Source organism: Pleurodeles waltl, chromosome 10 (assembly GCF_031143425.1).
Source record: "Pleurodeles waltl isolate 20211129_DDA chromosome 10, aPleWal1.hap1.20221129, whole genome shotgun sequence".
In the NCBI taxonomy this organism is placed as follows: Eukaryota; Metazoa; Chordata; class Amphibia; order Caudata; family Salamandridae; genus Pleurodeles; species Pleurodeles waltl.
The window spans coordinates 9,076,715-9,098,864 of record NC_090449.1 but is presented as its reverse complement, the minus strand read 5'-3'; the positions used below and the strand labels follow the sequence as shown (position 1 = coordinate 9,098,864).

Genomic DNA, 22,150 nt, shown 5'->3' with positions numbered 1-22,150 from the left:
TGCGATCATAAACAGTACATTTAATATATGCCATAACATTGACAGCACAAGTCTCTTATTAAGTTATCTTAACTGCTGAACTAATTACTGTTTGCTAGTACAATCATCTAGTCATTCTTATCATTATCATTACCCCATTCCAAGACTCTTCAGTACTCGATTAAGTAATATTTTGATTGATCCTGTTTTTAACCAGCTGAAAGCAGGCTGCCTGATTTTCAGAAATAAGATGAGCATTGTGGCATAGTTTAAGAACATTCTGATATATCTGTTACTGGGTTTTAATTTGGATGTATTTCATTTCATGCTTGTATAACATCATGGTGTGGGTATGGTTCATAAAACCATTACCTTAGCTCCAACATGCTGTAATAGAAAATTTTATTTTAAGTGTTGATGTTGCTTCTGTAAGTAGAAATGTAGGACATCTGTTTCAGCACAGCGGTGCTTGTAGTGCACTTTTAAAAATAGATGTAGCTGTTCGTTTAAAGTCCAGCATTTCTCTTGATCATCACCTTCTGGGGGCAGCTTCGTTTCTCCAGTACTGGATCTTTCATAGATTCACATGCTTGAACCATTCTCCTATGTCTAAGTGGAAGTCCCGCTGTACCATAATAAAGCAATACATAACATTACTGTAGACCATAATGGCAATGAAACATTTACTCTAATAATGTATCCATATACTTTAAACTGAACCAAACTCCAGCCGATCAAGTGACAGCACCTTCTTGAATACTCTCCTCAGCGGCTGATTCCCTCAGATTTTCTACCCCGCGTCAAGTCAAGGGAATCTCCTTGAGCTCTGCTCAGTTTCTTCAACCAATTTTAGAGTGTCTGCTACATGTCCGATTAATTAAAGAAAAGCATTTTCGGGACTGTGGCACCAGCAGGCAGAAAAGGCTTCATTCTGACGATCCCCAGAAGGACAGCATCTATTGCCTCTACCCTACACATAAGGTAAAAGACTGCAAGATCTGTCATATCTTTTCTACGAAGACCCTAAAGGATAGGTAGAGGAGGCTTCTTCTTTGACTTTAAAAATCTAAATCTAGAAGCTGTCCTTTTCTAAGGAAGAAGACAGTGACACTTCTTTAACCTCTCAAAAAAGGTCACACAAAAGGAAAAGTTCTCGTGACCAGGGGACATCAGAAGAATTTAGAAAGCCATTAAAGAAGACTTACCATAAGTCTGTCAGAGCCAGCCTCCAAATGTAGAAAAGAGAAAAAAAATAATCTCAGAAACCTCAAGGTCTGAGCCCACCACTCAATCTGCTAAGTCTGGTGTGCAACCAGAGAAGTCCTTCTCAGAGCTTTCAACGACAAAGCCAAACTCGCTTTAAAATCTGCGACCACTATGTAGGAAGCTGGGCTGGTGTGTGGTGAGCACCTATTGTGTTAGCGGGTATCCCCTGTTAGTGAAGTGTAGACAGTGTCTAGGAAGCCAGGGCTCTCTAGCGGTAGCTGTGGATAAGCAGCCAAGACTTATCTAGGAGACATGCAAAGTTTATGCAATACCACACATCACTTACACACATAAAAGAACCACGCAGTGTTACAAAAACAAAGGTACTTTATTATAGTAACACAAATACTAAAATACTGTATAGGCAATACTCCAACTGGAAGTAGGTAAACACACTATTACATGGACATTAGCATTCAGTAAATAGCACAGAAAGCAATAGCATTGATAAAAGCAATAGCAAATAGTGAGAGCCCTAGGGGAGGGCCAAACCACATACTAAAAAAGTGGAATGTGAAAGGCAGTCCCCCACCCAAGGACGAGGAATCAGTAGAGGGGAGCTGGAGGAACTAGGAACCCCAAGAGGTGAGTACAAGACTGACCCTCAGCAACCAGGAGAGCAGAGGTAAGAACCTGGTTTTCCCCAAAACCTACATGAGGACTTTGGAAGAGGATTGCGCAAGACTCAGACAATACTGGAAGAACCCAAACTTGGATCCTGACAGAAGAGGACCTGCAAAGAAAGGGGACCAAGTCCAGTTTGTAATGGAGTGTCCGGTGGTGGCAGGAGCCACTAACCACCCTTCTGTGGATGCAGGACCAGAGTTGAGGAGGAGTCCCAGAAGTGATGCAAGTGATGTCCCATGTCTGTGGTCATGATGCAGTCGGTCAGTGGTGCTTAAAAACTCCCAACAAGCCTTGGCAATTGCGGGAGTCGGAGAAGAAGGTTTCGCAAAGCTGGGAAGGTCCAGGGAGGTCCAGAGGACTCGACTCAAAGAGGGAAGTCTGAGGTGACCCTCAGCAGCTGGGAGAGTCACAAGAAGATGTGGCAGCCCCAACAAGCGACCCAGGGGCAGCAGGCACAGGAGATACAGTAAGGCCTACTCAGCACACCTGAAGAGGAGTCCCACTTCGCTGAAAAGGCTGGAGACTGTGCTCTGCAGGAAGCAGTGCTTGGGGCTGTGGCTACACAGAGCCTGAAGATCCCTTGGAGGAGGAACAATCTAGACTTGGTAGCTGCAGGAGTTGCCGTGCACAGGGGTACTGTCCTGCAAGGAGAGGCAACGGCTTACCGTCTCCCAAGTTGGACAGCTAGTAGAGAGGACCAAGGGTACCACTCCAGGCCACCACCTGTGATGCAGAATCCACGCAACTCCGGTGGAGAGAAGATCCAAGCAGCCGGTCTTTGTTGTAGTTGGTGCCTGTGGATGCAGGGGAGTGACTTCTTCAGTCCAAGGGAGATTTCTTCTTACTTCTTGTGCAGGCTGAAGACTCATTGCCCTAGGAGGATGCACAGCTGGGGAAATGTTGCAGTTGCTGGAAGGAGCCAGAGAAACAGTGTTGCAGAGCGGAGTCGTTGCTAAAGTTGCAGATTATTGGTTCCTGGAGGGTCCAGTTGCAGTCCCAGTGGTCAGAAGATGAAGTAAATGACGCAGAGGACTCCTGCTGAAATCTTGCCCATCGATTCTGAGGATCCACCCAAGAGGGAGACCCTACATAGCCCAGGAAGGGGGATTGGTCACCTAGCATGGTGACCACCTATCAAGAGGGGGCTGGGACGTCACTTGCCTGACCTGGCCACTCAGATGCTCCCAGGGACCTCTGCCCACCTTGGATTCAAGACGGCTGGATCAAGTGGCCACCTGGAGGAGTTCTGGGCACCACCCTTGGGGTGGTGATGGACAGGGGAGTTGTCACTCCCCTTTCCATTGTCCAGTTTCGCGCCTGAGCAGGGATCAGGGAGGGTCCCTGGACTGGTGCAAACTGGTTTACGCAAGGAAGGCACCAAATGGGCCCTTCAAAGCATACCGGTGGTTTGGGGAGGCTACCTCTCCCAAGCCATGTAATACCTATTTCCAAGGGAAATAGTGTTAACTTCCTCTCCCACTGGAAATCCTTTGTTCTGCCTTCCTCTGCCTGAGCTGGTTAAGCAGCAGTAGGGCAGAAACCTGTCTGAGGGGTGGCAGCAGCGGGGGCTGCCTGGAAAACCCCAGAAGACTTGTAGGAGCAATGTTGGGGGTCCTCTAAGGAGCCCCTATAATGCGTGGAATAATACAACCAATACTGGCAACAGTATTGGAGTATGATTCCGACTTGTTTGATACCAAACATGCCCAGGTTCGGGGTTACCATTGTGTAGCTGTGTCCAGTACACAGGTGAGATGGCTTCCCTGCACTTACCAAGTCCAGGGAAATGGAGCTGAGTTCGGAGGGGTACCTCTGCTCATCCAGGGGTGCCCTCACACAAGGTAATTGCCCCCTGCCCTCTGGGGTGACTTACAGTGACGTGGTGCAGTAACTTGTAGTGAAAGGGTGCATGCACCTTTTCACGCAGGCTGCAAAGTCAGGCCTGCAGACACATTTTACATGGGCTTCCATGGGTGGCATAATACATGCTGTAGCCCATGGGGATCCCTTGGTGTCCCAGTGCCTTGGGTACCTAGGTACCATATACTAGGGACTTACATGGGGTCACCAGTATGTCAATTGTGGGGTGTGCTAAGTCCTAAGCAACCAAATTTAGGGGAGAGAGCGCAGTCAATGGGTCCCTGGTGTGCAGGATCCCAGTGAACACAGTCAAAAAACACACTAACAGCAAGCAAAAAGTGGGGGTAACCATGCCAAAAAGAGGGTACTTTACTACAGTCATGGCTTCTTAGTACAGGAGGAGGGCACATAGGGGGTCATTCTGACCCTGGCGGTCATTGACCGCCAGGGCCAACGACCACGGAAGCACCACCACCAACAGGCTGGCGGTGCTTCCTGGCCAATTCTGACCGCGGCGGTAAAGCCGCGGTCAGAAAAGGGAAACCGGCGTTTTCCCGCCGGTTTTCCCCTGGCCAAAGGAATCCTCCATGGCGGCGCTGCAAGCAGCGCCGCCATGGGGATTCCGACCCCCTTCCCGCCAGCCTCTTCCACCAGGAAGAGGCTGGCGGGAACGGGTGTCGTGGGGCCCCTGGGGGCCCCTGCACTGCCCATGCCACTGGCATGGGCAGTGCAGGGGCCCCCTAACAGGGCCCCAGCAAGATTGAAAATCGCGACGGGTGCCACTGCACCCGTCGCACCCCAGCAACTCCGCCGGCTCCATTTGGAGCCGGCTTCATCGTTGCTGGGTCTTTCCCGCTGGGCCGGCGGGCGGCCTTTTGGCGGTCGCCCGCCGGCCCAGCGGGAAAGTCAGAATGTCCGCCGCGGTCATTTGAGCTCGGTGTGGTCTTCTGGCGGTCTCCGCCCGGCGGGCGGTGCCCGCCGCCCGCCGAGGTCGGAATGACCCCCTTGGTTTCTTGAAGGTCATCAAAAACTTTTTGGGAGCTGGCTGTCCACAAAACCTTTTGGGCATCCTTTTAGATGTGAAGTCATTTAAGGGGGCTACAATGGAGCTATAGTTTGTAATGAACGTCCTATAGTACCCTGTCAGACCTAGGAAGGCTCTGACTTGGGTCTGAGTGGTAGGGGCGGTCTAGTCCAGAATGGACTTTGAATCTGGCCTCCACCCACCAAGTGGCCCAGGTAAACCACTTTCCCTGCCCTATCTGGCACTTTCAGGCCTTGATAGTGAGGCCTGCTTTTTGCAGAACTTCCAATACATTCCCAAGGTGGACCAGGAGATCCTCTCAGGTGGAGCTAAAGGCCGCTATATCATCTAGATAGGCTGCAGTGAAGCTTTTCAGGCCTTGGAGAACTTTGTTCACCAACCTCTGGAAAATGGCAGGTGCATTCTTTAGTCCAAAGTACATCACTGAAAAGTGAGAGTGCACACTAGGAGTGGAGAATGCAGTTTTTGGTTTGGCATCCTCTGACAGCTTGCTCTACCAGTAGCCAGCAATCCGGTCAAAGGTGCTCAGATACTTGGCAGAAGCCAGTGTATCTATGAGCTCAACTGCCCTAGGGATAGGATGAGTATCCGTTTTAGTCACAGTATTGAGACAAACCTCATCTCCTTTTTACCATTTTGGGAGTGTGTTTAGGGACAAGGATTACAGGACTAGTCCAGGGGCTGTCAGAAGGCTCAATAACTCCCAGGTCTAACATCTTTGGCAACTCACATTTGATGCACTCCCTGACATGATCAGGGTCAGAGAGAACAGTTCAGAGAACTGTCCCAGGATATTTCTGCAGTCATCTTTTTGTGACTGAAAGAGGCAGTCTGCAAGCACAACCCCATCTACTGAGCCATCCACTGTATTGTGGGATAAGAGGTCAGGGAAAGTATAACTCTTTTCTTCCTGTCCCTCATCAGTTGCCATGAGTAAGGTCATGTCAGACCTGTTATAGTAGGGCTTCAGGCGGTTCACATTAAGCACCCTGTGGGGGCTTCTAGGAGTGCCCAAGTCCACCAGATATGTGACCACACCCTTTCTCTCCAGAATGGTGTGGGGTCCACTCCATTTGTCTTGGAGCACCCTGGGAGCCACCGGCTCCAGGACCCACACTTTCTGTCCTGGCTGATAAACAGTTAGCACAGCCTTTTGGTCATGCCATTGTTTTTGCAACTATTGGCTGGCCTTAAGTTTTTTGGAAGCCCCCTTCATGTACACTGCCATCCTAGATATAAGGCCTAGTACATAGTCCACAATGTCCTGTTTTGTAGGCATGAGAGGTTGCTTCCAGCCTTCTTTTACAAGAGTAAGGGATCCCTAACAGGATGTCCAAGCAGAAGTTCAAAAGGGCTATAACCCTCTCCTTTCTGAGGAACCTAACTATAGGCAAAGGGTACGCAAGGTAACAGGACATCCCACCTCCTCTTGAGTTTTCCTGAGAGCCCCACTTTTATTAAACCTCTCAACTAGTTCATTTGTTTGGGTATGGTAAGGGGTGGTGAATTTATAAGTGACACCACACTCCTTCGACATGGCTTTAAGGTAAGCAGACATGAAGTTTGCATGTCTGTCTGATACCACCTCTTTAGGAAAACCCACCCTTGTGAAAATTCCCAGGAGGGCTTTGGCCAATGCAGGAGCTGTAGTGGTTCTAAGAGGAATGGTCTCTGGATACCTGGTGGCATGGTTCACTACCACCAATATAAATCTATTGCCAGAGGCTGTTGGAGGGTCCAGGGGGCTAACACTATCCATCCCCAACCCTCTCAAAGGGCACCCCAACCACCGGTAGTAGAATTAAAGGGGCCTTTGAAGTGCCATCTGACTTACCCCTGGCTTGACAAATGACACAGTAGCGACAAAACTCCTTGGTGTCCTCAGACATGTGCAGCCAGTGAAAGTGAGGGACAAGCCTATCTCAAGTCTTGCTTTGTCCTAAGTGGCCTGCAAGGGGAATGTCATGTGCTAGAGGTAACAGGAACTTCCTAAACTTCAGAGGGATAACCAGTCTCTTGGTGGCACCAGGTGTAGGGTCCCTTGCTTCTGAGTAAAAGAGGTTCTCTTCCAGGGGAATCCTCATCAAAGTCATAAACATTGAATATTCCCGCCCTTGTGCGGGGACCCCGGAGCATATATAAAATATATACACATTATACATGTGTAACAAACAGTCATGCAGGCTATCATGTTAAAAACAGGCTAAAATGCTTTATTTCTATAAAGTTTTTTTTTTTTTTTTTTTTTTTTTTTTAAATACTACAATAGAGCATAAATAAGTACCCAAGCTCCTAAAACTAGGCTTGGGGAAGTAAGCAGTAGCAAACTCTAGTGAAAAAATAGAGAAAACTGCATTGAAAAACAATGAAGCATTCTTAGCCAATAGGCTGCATGTAGGTTAACACAGGAGAACCATAAAAACTTTGGCACTGTGCCTTTAAGACCCTGAGCACCTCCAGTATCCCACCATGCCTCAGGGGTGAAGGAAAGGTGACAGTTGGTTCACAGTTAGGTCAGTTCTTTTTTCCGGCTCCTTCTGAGAGGATCCTGGAGCATTGAGCTCTCAGTTTTTCTGAGTTTTCCTCAGAAAAATTCTTTAAAAAAGCGTTTTTTCACTTTTCACTCGACAAGTAACATCTTTGTCTGAGCTAGGAAGGTTTTTTCTGACAGAAAAATGCCTTCTCTTTTTGTCAAATGCCCTGCTTGTGGGAAGAAGAAGGCCCAGTCAGATCCCCACTCTCTGTGCATAGTGTGCCTGCCTCAGAGTCACTGCCCTGACACTTGTAAGTACTGTAAGAACATGTCTAGGAGGACTCTGAAAGACAGAGAGAAGATCCGACTTCATGGGCTTCAGGAGAGGAAAAGAACATCGTCCTCCTCGCTCCCCAGGCATCCAGAAGGCCATTCTCAGGAGAGAATGGCCCGGTCGACGTCGACAGGTAGGAAAATACCTGTTTGTTCACCGTCGACGTCGTCGCTACCACCGTCCCACCGGCATAGATCGCCGTCGACGGCGACGCACCCGACGTCGAAGGGAACGGCGTCGAGGGAACATCAGAGTAGGGGCAGGTCTCCGTCGACGGCAGCCCGCCGATCGACGTCGAGCCACCGCCGGCATGCCCGGTCGCCGCCAAAGGCTGTGCGCCCCCCGACGTCAGGACACACGACGTCGAGATCTCCACGACGGCACGGGAAACATCCGCCGTCAACCTCCCATCGCTCCACGTCGAGGCACACGACGGCGAGCAGGTCGAGGTCCAAGGAACGCCGTTCGACGTCAAGGCACTCAACGTCGAGGCAATCAACGTCGAGGCAGGACCAACCGACTGGGCGTCCTTCGACGTCGAAACAGCCATCGACGTCGACGCAGGTTTTACCTGTCCAACAGGGAGCAGAACATCGCCCCTCGCCAGACAAGGCTCAGTCTCCAGTGGTCTCCATACCGAGCGACTCTTCTCGGTCAAGAGCATCTCCTGGGCATGTCTCGCCCATCAACCTATCTCCGAGATGGCTGGAGAGCCTCAACAGACCAGCGGCCTCCCCAGATTCGCAATATTCGCGAATGTATTCACCCACTGCCTCCCCGCCAAGAACGCCATCGCCGACAGCCGGGGCAGAACGGGCTCGTTCAGCTCCTCGACAGCCGACCGCGAGGCCTAGGCGCTCGGCTACAGCGTCCCGCAGCAGATCTCGCTCTCAACGGAGATCCAGGTCGCGCTCAAGAAGATCACCCTCTTGGTCTTCATCAGGTTCTTCTGTCAGGCGTTACTCACCTACTCTTACAGATTCACCACCTGCTAGAGTCTCACCAGTGGATGACATAACCACTTTCAACGAGGTGTTGCTAAGAGGAGCACAGAAACTCAATATAGAGGTTCCAGAACCATCTACCTCCTCATCAATCATCTTTGAGACACTACAACAGAGATCAGCGTCGAAAAAGTTGCTGCCTCTAGTGCCTGGTTTGTTGCAGCCGACCATGGACACTTTTCTGGCCCCAGCCTCGCTTAAGTCTGCCCCGGCTCGGATTCTTAAAAAGTACAAGGCTCCAGAGCAAGACCCTTTATTCCTTAGGAAGGATCCGCCACCAGACTCAGTGATCATAGCTGCCGCCCGAAAGACCCACTCGGTGGCATCTTCATCCACGGTACCCCCGGATAAAGAGAGCAGGCATTTAGACTCTCTGGGAAGAAAGATGTGCGGGACAGCGGCTTCAGCAATGAAGGTCTCTAGTACGTCTGCGCTCCTGGGCAGGTACGATCGTTCTCTGTGGGATTCCCTCAGTAGATTTACAGAAAAACTGCCCAGAGAAGACAGGCAAGATTTCCAAGAGATTCTACAGGAAGGATGCCTGGTATCTAACCAAGTTATCAACGCGGCAGCGGATGGGGCGGATTTGGCGGCTCATGGGTACGCACATGGTATCTGTGCGAGGAGATCTTCCTGGCTGAGGCTCACTGGCTTGAAACAGGAGGCACAACAACGTATCCTGAATCTCCCATTTGCCGGGAATTCTCTATTCGGTGCCCATGCAGACGAAGAGATGGCCCGCATGAAGACCGAGGTGGATACCATGAAGGCGGTAGGCCTCGAAAGAAGGAAAGATTTCAGGCGGAGGTACAGACCGTACGATAGACGCCCTTTCCAACAGAGGGTTCAAACCCCTCATTGGTCGCAAAGGTCTCAGCAACGACAGGGACGCCCTCTGTTTCAGCGAAGAAACACAAGGGAGCGAGGGTCAAGTAGACCTCAACAGTCCACTCCAAAAGCACCCACTAAGCAATGAAGTCTCGCTTCCCTCGACACTGTACACCACTCCGGTGGGGGGAAGTATTATTGCTCATCTTCACGAGTGGCACTCTATCACAAGAGACAAATGGGTGCTCAATATTGTCGAACATGGCTATTCTCTCCTTTTCAAGCAGCCTCCACCACACTTGCCACCAACCAAACACAATCCGGCTCATCTCACCTTGCTACGCAAGGAGGCTCTCGCCCTCCTAAGAAAGAATGCCATAGAAAGAGTTCCACCTGCCCACAGAGGAAAGGGGGTCTACTCCCGTTACTTTCTAGTAGCAAAGAAGGGTCAAGAGGGCGTTTTCAGGCCAATCCTGGATCTAAGACTGCTGAACAAATACATAAGAAAGCAGAAGTTCAGAATGCTAGCGCTTCACCAAATTTTCCCTCAACTGCATCAGGGAGACTGGATGTGCTCCATCGACCTGCAGGATGCGTATTTCCACATCCCAATAGCTCCAAAGCATCGAAAATTCCTGCGCTTTCGAGTAGCGTTACAGCATTACCAGTTCAGGGTTCTACCCTTTGGCCTGAAATCTGCTCCAAGAGTTTTCTCGAAATGTATGGCAGTGGTGGCGGCGCATCTACGAAGACAAAGGATATACATATATCCATACCTAGACGACTGGCTACTAAAGGCTTCTTCTCCGGAGCAGGCGAGAAGCCATCGGGACATTGTACTAGGAGTTTGCGAAGCTCTAGGTCTTCAGGTCAATTACCAGAAGTCAACCTTGACTCCAACGCAGAGTCTTCACTACCTAGGAGCTATCATAAACACAGAACTACAAAAAGTGTATCCTTCGGAGGAACGACTGTCCTCAATAAACATGAAGTGCCAGGACCTGTTGAGAGCAGGCGCACCTACGGCACGTCAGGTGACATCACTACTGGGCTCCATGGCATCGTGCATCTTTATTGTCCCAAATGCCAGACTCCACATGAGACCCCTCCAAGAGGCATTGGAGGCCAATTGGAGCCAAAGAACAGGTTACTGGGAAGACACAATGCGGCTACCGGAGGTAGCACTGCAGTCATTGAGATGGTGGATGCACAGACCTCACCTGTCAGTGGGCGCTCCGTTTCACCAGGTACTTCCATCCGACACTCTGGTAACGGATGCGTCTCTTCAGGGATGGGGGGCTCATCTGGGTCCTTTTCAAGCGCAGGGTCTGTGGTCAGACAAGGAGAAGCAGTACCACATCAATCTGCTAGAACTCAGAGCGGTCCATCTGGCTCTCAAGTCTTTCACACCGCTAATTCAGGGGAAAACTCTATTGATACAGACGGACAATACAACCACGATGTATTACTTGAACAAACAAGGGGGAACGAGATCCCTACCCCTTTCACGAGAGTCCCAAGCGATATGGCATTGGCTCCTGGCCAGAGGAATGTCAATCACAGCAGTTCACCTGCCAGGTCAGCAGAACGTAGAAGCAGACTTTCTAAGCAGACACCTGGAGGACGTTCACGATTGGGTCCTGCACGACGAAGTCGCAGAATACATCTTCGCGCAATGGGGTCGGCCTCAACTGGACCTCTTCGCAGACGATGTAAATAGGAAATGCCCAGACTTCGCATCCAGGTTCTACCGTCCAGGATCTCGAGGGAATGCCCTGTTGATCGACTGGTCAGGGACATTTCTTTACGCTTTTCCTCCGATTCCCCTCATTCCGGCAGTGATCAGCAAACTTTACGGATCCAGGACCAGAATGATTCTTATAGCGCCACAATGGCCTCGACAATTCTGGTACACGGATCTCCTCAACCTGTCGGAAAAACCTCACAGGAGGCTGCCGTGCAGACCGGATCTTCTGAGCAGAATGGAGGGCAGGATTCTGCATCCCAACCTACCCTCTCTGAGCTTAACAGCATGGCTCCTGAATTCCTGCAGTATGGGCACCTAGGACTCTCGCAGGAGTGCATGAACATCTTGAAAGAGTCCAAACGGCCTTCCACGCGGCGTTCCTACGCTTTTAAGTGGAAGAGATTCTACATATGGTGCTGTCAGCAAGGCCATAATCCCATACGGGCGCAGGAGGACGTCATACTGTCCTATTTGCTTCACCTAGCGAAATCCGGTCTGCAGGTATCATCTATTAAGGTACATTTGTCTGCTATTACTGCCTATCGCAAGTCACCTTCTCAGGAATCCTTCTTTACGAAACCTGTAGTCAAGGATTTCTTAGAAGGTTTGAAGAAAGTTTTTCCGCCAATTCGGAGGCCTTCTCCTCCGTGGGAACTGAACATAGTCCTAGCAAAACTTATGGGCCCTCCTTTCGAGCCTATCCATAAGGCCTCCTTACAACACCTTACGTGGAAAACGGCTTTTCTGGTGGCCATTACTTCAGCGAGGAGGGTCAGTGAGATCCAGGCCTTGTCTGCAAAAGAACCGTACACGGTTTTTCATGACAATAGAGTAGTTCTGCGAACTCACCCATCTTTCCTTCCGAAGGTGGTGTCAGAATTCCATATTAATCAGACCATAACTTTACCGACGTTCTTTCCCAATCCGGAAACTCCGGCTGAGAAAGCATTGCACTCATTAGACTTGAAAAGAGTGCTGAAATTTTATCTGGACAAGACAAAATCGATTAGAAACTCTAACCGCTTGTTTGTGAACTATGGTCATTTAAGGACAGGAGAAGCAGCATCTAAGCGAACAATATCAAGATGGATAGTCTCTTGTATTGTTAATACTTACCAGCTAGCTAATAGACAATTGCTAGCGCGGCCTAGAGCGCATTCCACAAGGGGAAAAGCGGCTACAGCTGCTCTCCTTAACAATGTTCCTATATCTGAGATTTGTAAGGCTGCTACATGGAAGTCTGTACATACTTTTACAAGACATTATTGTTTAGACTCAGATGCAAGAGCGGATGCCCAAGTGGGGCAGGCCTCTCTAAGGAATTTATTTGCGTAAGACATGTCTATTCCTGCACTTCTATCGGACAGTCCGCTGGGTTTAGGGATGGGCTTGCTAATCTATTCAATGTTTATGACTATTGATGAGGATCCCCTGGAAGAGAAGGATAAGTTACTTACCTGTAAATCCTAGTTCTCTTCCAGGGGTATCCTCATCAAAGTCATAAACAACCCACCCTCCTCCCCGGACACACGTCTACTGGAAGTGCAGGACAGACAGTATTTTGATTCAATTATACAAATTGTCACCGTAAAAAGAACTGACCTAACTGTGAACCAACTGTCACCTTTCCTTCACCCCTGAGGCATGGTGGGATACTGGAGGTGCTCAGGGTCTTAAAGGCACAGTGCCAAAGTTTTTATGGTTCTCCTGTGTTAACCTACATGCAGCCTATTGGCTAAGAATGCTTCATTGTTTTTCAATGCAGTTTTCTCTATTTTTTCACTAGAGTTTGCTACTGCTTACTTCCCCAAGCCTAGGTTTAGGAGCTTGGGTACTTATTTATGCTCTATTGTAGTATTTAAAAAAAAAAAAAAAAAAAAAAAAAAACTTCATAGAAATAAAGCATTTTAGCCTGTTTTTAACATGATAGCCTGCATGACTGTTTGTTACACATGTATAATGTGTATATATTTTATATATGCTCCGGGGTCCCCGCACAAGGGCGGGAATATTCAATGTTTATGACTTTGATGAGGATACCCCTGGAAGAGAACTAGGATTTACAGGTAAGTAACTTATCCTTGCTCTCCCAGTACACCTTATTGGTGCCACTGACATCCCCTACTTCTTGTGCCGAACCTTGCTGCCTTACCTCTCCAGTGAGAGACAGGGTTTCTGTTTCATACTGAGTTCTGCCTCAATTCACCCAAGAACTCAGCTGTGTCAGCTTTGAGCTTCTCTGTTGTAGGTTCCACCCAAGAAGTCAACTCTTCTCCCTCAGGAGTTGAATCTTCACTGGAGGCTGGAGCAATTGGCACCTTTTTACCCTTTCTGCTCTTTTGTTTAGGAACATCCTGGGTGTAGGAAGTTGGCTCTGGATCTACTATTTCAAAGTAAGAAATAGTGTGCACAGAGTCCAAGGGTTCCCCTTAGAGGTAAGATAGTGGCAAAAATAGATAATACTAATGCTCTATTTTGTGGCAGTGTGGTCGAGCAATAGGCTTATCAGAGGGTAGTGTTAAGCATTTGTTGTACACACACAGGCAATAAATGGGGAACACACACTCACAGACAATTCCAGGCCAATAGGTTTTTATATAGAAAAATATATTTTCTTAGTTTATTTTAAGAACCACAGATTCAAGATTTACAAACAATACTTTAAATGAAAGGTATTTCACTCGGGTATCTTAGGAACTTTGAATCATCACAATAGCATGTACAGTTTTGGCAAAAATGACAATAAGCTATTTTAAAATTGGACACAGTGCATAAATCAACAGTTCCTGGGAGAGGTAAGTATTTTGTTAGGTTCACAGGTTAGTAAAGCACTTACAGGGTTCAAAGTTGGGTCCAAGGTAGCCCACCGTTGGGGGTTCAGGGCAACCCCAAAGTTACCACACCAGCAGCTCAGGGGCCGGTCAGGTGCAGAGGCCAAAGTGGTGCCCAAAACACATAGGCTTCAATGGAAATAGGGGTGCCCCGGTTCCAGTCTGCCAGCAGGTAAGTACCCGCGACTTTGGAGGGCAGACCAGGGAGGTTTTGTAGGGCACCGGGGGGGGACACAAGCAGGCACAAAAAGTACACCTTCTGCGGCACAGGGGCGGCCGGGTGCAGAGTGCAAACAGGCGTCGGGTTTACAATAGGTTTCAATGGGAGACCCAGGGGTCTCTTCAACGATGCAGGCAGGCAAGGGGAGGGCTCCTCGTGGTAGCCACCACCTGGGCTAGGGAGAGGGCCACGTGGGGGTCGCTCCTGCACTGGAGTTCGGTTCCTTCAGGTCCTGGGGGCTGCGGGTGCAGTGTCTTTACCAGGTGTTGGGTTCCTTGAAGCAAGCAGTCGCGGTCAGGGGTAGCCTCTGGATTCCCCCTGCAGGTGTCGCTGTGGGGGCTCAGGGGGGTCAACTCTGGCTACTCACGGGCTCGCAATCGCTGGGGAGTCCTCCCTGTAGAGTTAGTTTTCTGCAGGTCGAGCCGGGGCGTCGGGTGCAGAGTGGAAAGTCTCACGCTTCCGGCGGGAAACGTGTGGTCTTTAAAAGTTGCTTCTTTGTTGCAAAGTTGCAGTTTCTTTGGAACAGGGCCGCTGTCCTCAGGAGTTTCTTGGTCCTTTTAGATGCAGGGTAGTCCTCTGCGGCTTCAGAGGTCGCTGGACCCTGGGGTACACGTCGCTATTGCAGTTTTTCTTGAAGTGGGGAGACAGGCCGGTAGGGCTGGGGCCAAAGCAGTTGGTGTCTTAGTCTTCTCTGCAGGGCTTCAGGTCAGCAGTCCTTGTTCATCTTCAGGTTGCAGGAATCTATCTTCCTAGGTTCTGGGGGCCCCTAAATACTCAATTTACAGGGTGTTTATGTCTGGGAGGATAGTAGCCATTGGCTACTAGCCCTGAGGGTGGCTACACCCTCTTTGTGCCTCCTCATTGAGGGGAGGGGGGGCACATCCCTAATCCTATTGAGGGAATCCTCCATCTGCAAGATGGAGGATTTCTAAAAGTCAGAGTCACCTCAGCTCAGGACACCTTAGGGGTTGTCCTGACTGGCCAGTGACTCCTCCTTGTTTTTCTCATTATCTCCTCCGGCCTTGCCGCCAAAAGTGGGGGCAGTGGACGGAGGGGCGGGCATCTCCACTAGCTGGGATGCCCTGTGGTGCTGTAACAAAGGGGGTGAGCCTTTGAGGCTCACCGCCAGGTGTTACAGTTCCTGCAGGGGGAGGTGTGAAGCACCTCCACCCAGTACAGGCTTTGTTACTAGTCACAGAGTGACAAAGGCACTCTCCCCATGTGGCCAGCAACATGTCTGGTGTGTGGCAGGCTGGCAAAACTAGTCAGCCCACACTGGAAGTCGGGTATGTTTTCAGGGGCATCTCTAAGATGCCCTCTGGGTGTATTTCACAATAAATTGGACACTGGTATCAGTGTGCATTTATTGTGCTGAGATGTTTGATACCAAACTTCACAGTTTTCAGTGTAGCCATTATGATGCCGTGGAGTTCGTGTATGACAGACTCCAGACCATATACTCTTATGGCTACCCTACACTTACAATGTCTAAGGTTTTGCTTAGACACTGTAGGGGCTTAGTGCTCATGCACCTATGCCCTCACCTGTGGTATAGTGCACCCTGCCTTAGGGCTGTAAGGCCTGCTAGAGGGGTGACTTACCTATGCCATAGGCAGTGTGAGGTTGGCATGGCACTCTGAGGGGAGTGCCATGTCGACTTAGTCATTTTCTCCCCACCAGCACACACAAGCTGGCAGGCAGTGTGTATGTGCTGAGTGAGGGGTCCCCAGGGTGGCATAAGACATGCTGCAGCCCTTAGAGACCTTCCCTGGCATCAGGGCCCTTGGTACCAGGGGTACCAGTTACAAGGGACTTACCTAAATGCCAGGGTGTGCCAATTGTGGAGACAAAGGTACAGTTTTAGGGAAAGAACACTGGTGCTGGGGCCTGGTTAGCAGGCCTCAGTACACTTTCAAATCATAACTTGGCATCAGCAAAGGCAAAAGGTCAGGGGGTAACCATGCCAAGGAGGCATTTCCTTACATAGGGCCATTGTTCCATGCTCCAGGGCTCCCTGTTCCCTTTGTTTCTTGGCCTGTGCTCTGGTGAGGGCAAAGGTATGCCCAGGGATGCCCAGCATTGCTGCATGGGCCTCCAATTCCACTTCAGCCTAAGCTGAAGTCTCCAGTTCATTACTTAGCAGACATTCTACAGGTAAATCGGAGGACACTACAACCTTTTTAGGGCCAGTAACTCCCCCCAGCTAAAGTCAATAATTGCTATGGAGTGGCACAAAGTGTTAGTGTGCGCATCAGTCCTGTGGTACGTGTGACCAAGTCGGTGTTGCTCAGGAGACACCAGTTTTTCAATCACCATAGTACCACTGGCACCTGTGTCCCTCAACACCATTGATTAAGGGATGCTGTCTGTACTTACCTATGATAAGGGGACAGGCAGCTAGGGTGGCAAAGTCAATGCCCCCATCAGAGACCAGCACAGCCTCAATGGTCTCTCTGACTAGCCCAGATCCCACTAACAATAATAATAGTAATGTAGCAAACCTTAGCATATATGGATGAAGCCTAGGGGATGTAGGTCTCAGGCGACAACTACCCCGAAAGTAAACTTGAAGATGTTGGGTATGGGCAACAGGCACTCTGACGAGTTGGGGAGGTGGTTAGTTTTAAACTCACCATGCAAGGAGGCAGGGAGGGGAGTATGTTTTGGTTTAATTGTTGGTCGATTGTTTGAACAAGTGTCTTGTACGATAAGCAATTGTTGGATGCCACTAAGACTCAGAATGCCAAGGCTAACACATTCAAACCAGCAATTGCGCTTCCCCTTGATCATTCAGGGATAACTGGGTTCATGTTCGCATTAACCTGGGACAATGATATTAAGAGCCGTGGATACTAAACTGCTCTCCTGGAATGTAAATGGGCTGGGGGATAAAATGAAGAGGGGAGTGGTGTTGCAATACCTAAAACGGCAAGCCCGTGATATTCTCCTGCAGGAGACTCATCTGTGTGGAAACACTTATCGAGCTTTAGATCGAGGAGGGTATAGAATGGCAGCACATGCAGGATACACCTTGGGCTCTCGAGGAGTGGGCATCCTACTGCGCAAGTCCTGGCCCTTTACAATCAAAGGCACATGGGTAGACAGACATGGCAGATATGCAGCACTCACTGGGACATGGGGGTGAAGCCACACTGAATATTATCTCAGTGTATATTCTTACATGCGGATCATATGACCCTGCTCTTAAAATTGCCAGATGGCGACCTCCTTATAGGGGCTGATTTCAATGGGAAACCAATGTGAGTTACAAGGTAGATGGCCACATTGGCAAGTGGCCTAAACCCACATCTCTCTGGCAGACTTTATCGCAGCTGTGGGGCTTATTGATGTGTGGCGTTCCTGTCACCCACAAGAGCGCCAATACATGTTTCTCTCAGGAAACCATGGAAGCCTCTCAAGATTCGACTACATCCTTACCTTCCCTCATCAGATAGGTTATTATAAAGAAATTAGACATTTGGCATGAGGAATATCAGATCATTCACCAATTTGTTCACTGTACGGAAATCAGGCTCCATCAGGACAATGAAGGTGATACCGCATATCCGCTCTAACTTGACCAGGGTAGCCCAAAGCTACTTCAAACAAAATGTAGGGTCAGTTGAATCCTCACAGACACTATTGGAGGCTTACAAGGCGGTAATAAAGGGGCAAGGGGACTCAGCGATAGTAGGGCATAAGAACATTGCAAATGCACTTGCAGAGGCACTAGAGAAAGAAATTAGAGACCTAGAGGCGGGACTAGGGGACCATGGCCAAGTAGACAGAAGAATCAGCTGGTGCTAAAACAAATAGAATATAGAGACACTGTGATGGAAGAAGCCCGCACACACCACGTAGCCATGCAGCGAAGGCTATATGAAATGTGAGATAGGGCGGGTAAATTGCTTGCTTGGCTGGAGAGAAAAGATAAAAACAGTAGAAGGGTCCCTGAGATTGAGACTCATGGGGGTTCCGGTGCGTGAGGAGCGACTGCTAGCAGAGGCATTTGCTAAATACTACACCGCCCTGTACTCCAAAACCACATTGGCCTCTGCCATTGACATCCGGGAATTACTATCGGATATCAGTTTGCCGACTTTCAATTGCCAAAATACAGAACGATTAGAGCACGACTTAACGCAGGATGAAATATTGCAAGCGATAAGAGACATGGCCTCAAGCAAAGTCTTGGGACCTAATGGGATACTCAAGGAATTATATAAACTTACTGCGTCTACCATTGCGCCACATCTACTGACGATGTATCGTAAAAAAGTAGGGACAAGGGCCTTTTGCCCCAGGATCAGCGAATCGCCAGCATAATGGTCATATCCAAAGAAGGCAAACCACCTGAAAAATGTGCCTCGTATACGCCTATTTCACTTCTTAATGCGGAAGTCAAAATTTTAGCTAAAATACTGACCACCAGATTGGTCAAGATGATCCTCTTCTTGATACATCTAGATCAATCTGGCTTCATGCCAGGTCGAAGCACTGCCCTGAACCTGAGACGCCTACATGGGTCATAGGTAGGACACACAGAATAAGAGAGGCAGTACTAGAGTTTTCTCTTGACGCAAGGATGGCCTTTGACACCGTAGATTGGACCTACCTCTTTAAAGTCCTTAGAAAATTTGGGTTTGGACCCAAATTCACAGCCTTGGTACGTCTCCTGTATGCGGAGCCCCTGGCACAGGTGGTCGTCAACAAATGTACATCCCCAGTTTTAAACTCCAGCGTGGTACCCGACTGGGGTGCCCACTATCCTTCTTGATCTTTGCGATGGCACTGGAGCCACTGTAAGAGGGGATACATGGTGATCCGCTGCCTAGAGGCTTGCAGTGGTCAGAGGGATGGGAAGACAGGATATCATTCCACGCTGATGATATTACTCCAGTATTGGAACTTTCATAGATACACATGCTTGAATCATTCCCCGTCGTCGAGATGGGAGTCCCAGTACAATTTCCACAAGTAATGTTAAAACATATTGAAGAGAAAAAGGCCCTAGGCCCCTTCAATTTCATAGTCTATCGGAGTCATTTTGTGAAAAGGACCAAACCTGATCCTCCACCAATCAGGCGACAGCACCCTTCAGAACCTCCTGAGAGAAGCTCTAGCACCTCAGATTTTCTACCGCACGTCGTGCTAGGGAGTCTCCTTAGAGCTCTGCTCTGTCTTCACACCTTTATTCAACTATTTTTCTCTCAGAGAAACTCATTTATTTGGATTTGTCAGCTATTTTTCAACTATGTCTGACAAGGAAAAGAAGAGTCTCTTCAGAGACTGCAAGACTTGTGGGAAGAAAAGACTTCATTCTGTAGACCCTCACCAAGACTGCATTTACTGCCTGTACCCAGATCATTCAGCCAAAGACTGTAAGATTTGCCGTACTTTTTCTTCTAAGACCTTAAAAGACAGGGAAGGCAGATTATTAATATGGCTGCAGAAACTAAAACATAGGAAGGATCCAGTTTCTGATTCTGAGAGTGAGGAATCATCAACATCTAAGAGATCATCTAAAAGGGCAAGATCACGCTCTAGATCTCCCTCGCAAATCTCAAGAAAAGCCCTCAAAAAGACTGCTTCAGGGTCTTATAAGGGTCGCAGCCCATCTTCTTCCCCAACTAAAGTCTCAAGTAAAGAGGGGAAAAGACATTCTTCCAGTTCTGAGAGGCACAGAAAGTCTTCATCTGTTCCACCATCTGTGCCTTTCAAAAAGCCATCCTCTGTGACTGGAAAAAAGGCTTCGTCGACGGATTCCCCGTCGACGGCACCGTCGGTGGGTGCATTGCCGACGACAACAGCTACTTCTGGATTTCCATCGTCGACGAGAACAAGTACCCCACCGTCGACGAGAAGTGCAACGACAACATCAGCGTCGACGACCGTCTAAACCTCGTCATCGTCGACGGCGCTGATGTCAGTGTCAGCCCTACCGTCGTCGTCGACTTCGTCGGCGAGGCTTTCTGCTATTAAAATAACTGTGCGTCCAGCCTCGACGGCACCGTCCATGACAAAGTCGATTTACACGTCGACGACGACACCGTTGACGAGGGAAAAACATCAAAAAAGAGGAGAAAAGTTAACTCCAACCCACACATCACCTAGTAAGGTATCCTCCCTTGTGCCAGTACATCTTTTGGAGGGAGACGAAGATTCAGATAAAGACGGGCCTTTTAGAACAGCCCACAGTCCTTCTGAATTGAATGTAAAGTACCAGGAAGAGGAGGAATATGAAGAAGCTTATGATCCCCAGGTTTACTCAGAGCATCAGCAATATCAACAGGGGGCGTATATTCCTTCCGACCTGCTTACTGGCCTTAGAGCGATGTTAGTGGATTACAACAGAAGGTTTCCTCCTCAAGGAGAACAACCTCCTCCATCGCCTATTTCTGGTGTTTCTACTCCACATCAGAGACCAACGTCCTTGCCCCTCACAAATGTGGCCACTCCGGACATGACAATTCCCCAAGACACCGACATCTCAGAAGGGGATCCGGAAGAATGAGAGCTCATGGACACTCACTCAGAGTGGGACGAGTACATTATCCCTGCTCCTTCTTCTCCTTCTCATTCGAAGGTGGAATCCCCGCTAGAAGACATTGGAGGTTTTCACAATCTTCTAGAGAGGGTAGCCAAGTGTTTTGCCTTACCGTTACCTACTAAACAAACAGACTGTTTCCTATATGATTTTAAAGAGCCCTTTCAGAAGTCTGTGCGATCTATCCCGATGGTGAACTACCTGTGGGAAGAGGGCCTTAAAGTCATGAATAATCCGGCAACAGTCACGGCAGTTTTGCCACGTCTGGATAAAAAATACAAAGCTCCTGATGATGCACCAACATGCTTAACAGGACATCCTCCTCCGGATTCAGTAGTAGCTCAGGCAGCTCAAAGAAGATCGAAGAATCCTTCTGCCCCGATTTCCGCACCCCCAGACAAGGAGGGTAGGCGGCTAGACAACATAGGGAAAAGGTTTTCGTCTATGGCTAGCCTAGTAGTTAGAGCTGCCAACTCCTTGGCTATTTTGTCTAGATTCGACAGACCGCTTTAGGCGGATATTGCACCTTTTATTAACCAACTGCCAGAAGACGCGAGATCGGAGGCAAATAAAACTGTACAAGAAGGTCAACGCATCTCTGCAGAGCTTATAGACTGTGCAATGGATATAGCGACCACTGCTTTTAGACAGCTTGCAGGTGCAGCTGTAATAAGAAGACAGGGCTGGCTTAAAGCCACCTCGTTTCACCCAGAAGTCCAGAATAAAATCCTAGACTTACCCTTTGATGGCCAAGCGCTATTTGGAAAACATGTTGATGAAGCCCTACAATCAATCAAGACGGACACGGCAAGGTCATTAGGGACCCTGCAATATCGAAGATCGTCCTTTCGTCCTAGGGGGCGTGGCCAACCCTCATACAGAGGGGGATATCAACAACAGAGATATTTTTCCTATCCATCATCCTCACAGCAGTATCGTCCATACTACTCCCAAAGGCAACCGACTCAACCAGCCTATAGTAGACCAGCAGGCCGTGGACGTTCAGCCCGTCCAGCCAAAGATTCAGCTCGTAGAACCTGATGTTTTCGAGGCGCCGGCTACGCTCAGTCCTCCTCCTCCTGTCACCCTGGGCGGGAGGATCTCCTTATTCCTCATTTAATGGCAAACCATTACGTCAGACAAGTGGGTCCTACAATTAGTGGAACGGGGCCTGTAGGAAGTTGGCTCTGTATGCACTATTTCAAAGTAAGGAATAGTATGCACAGAGTCCAAGGGTTCCCCTTAGAGGTAAGATAGTGGCAAAAATAGATAATACCAATGCTCTATTTTGTGGTAGTGTGGTCGAGCAGTAGGCTTATCAAAGGAGTAGTGTTAAGCATTTGTTGTACATACACACAGGCAATAAATGAGGAACACACACTCAGAGAC

General features: G+C 48.9%; 1 protein-coding gene across 2 annotated transcripts in view; it reads left to right on the top strand.

Annotated features, from left to right (window-relative positions):
- The window catches only part of FAM120C (family with sequence similarity 120 member C), a 564,585-nt gene that overhangs the window by 443,485 nt on the left and 98,950 nt on the right, over positions 1–22,150 (top strand). The window lies entirely within an intron of this gene.